Source organism: Hippocampus comes, unplaced genomic scaffold (genome assembly GCF_001891065.2).
Source record: "Hippocampus comes isolate QL1 unplaced genomic scaffold, H_comes_QL1_v1.1 scaffold158, whole genome shotgun sequence".
NCBI classification, from domain to species: Eukaryota; Metazoa; Chordata; class Actinopteri; order Syngnathiformes; family Syngnathidae; genus Hippocampus; species Hippocampus comes.
This window is the reverse complement of record NW_017805548.1, coordinates 3,831,645-3,832,191: the sequence shown is the minus strand read 5'-3', so window position 1 is coordinate 3,832,191 and position 547 is coordinate 3,831,645.

Genomic DNA, 547 nt, shown 5'->3' with positions numbered 1-547 from the left:
GCCGTCTTCGGGCATGAGTCGGGGGATACCCTGAACTGGTTGCCAGCCATCGCAGGGCACACAGAGACGAACAACCATCCGCGCCGCTCACACTCACATATAAGGACAATTTCGAGTGTTCCATTCACCTGCCATGCATATTTTTGGAATGGGGAGGAAACTGGAGTACCCGGAGAAAACCCATGCAGGCCCGGGGAGAACATGCAAACTCCACACAGGAAGGCCTGAGCCGGGACCGAACCCGACACGGAAACCACTGGGCCGCCCGCTGCTCTTTCAAATGTGAATTCTTCAGGTCCCTTGTTATTGTCCTTTTGTTTTCTCCTCTGTTGTGATGGTCTCTTCAGCTGATCAGGTAAGTCGACCGGTAAGTCACTAAAATGTGAAGGAGGTTGCGATAAAGTCAGTGGCGGACCCTCAGGGCCAGCAAGGCCTTCTCTGCTGGCCTAAACATTCTCAGAAAAGTACATTTACTTTTATGTATTTTATGTTATTTTATAATTTATGTTATTTTATTTTCATAAATATGTAAACAAAATTATTCTCT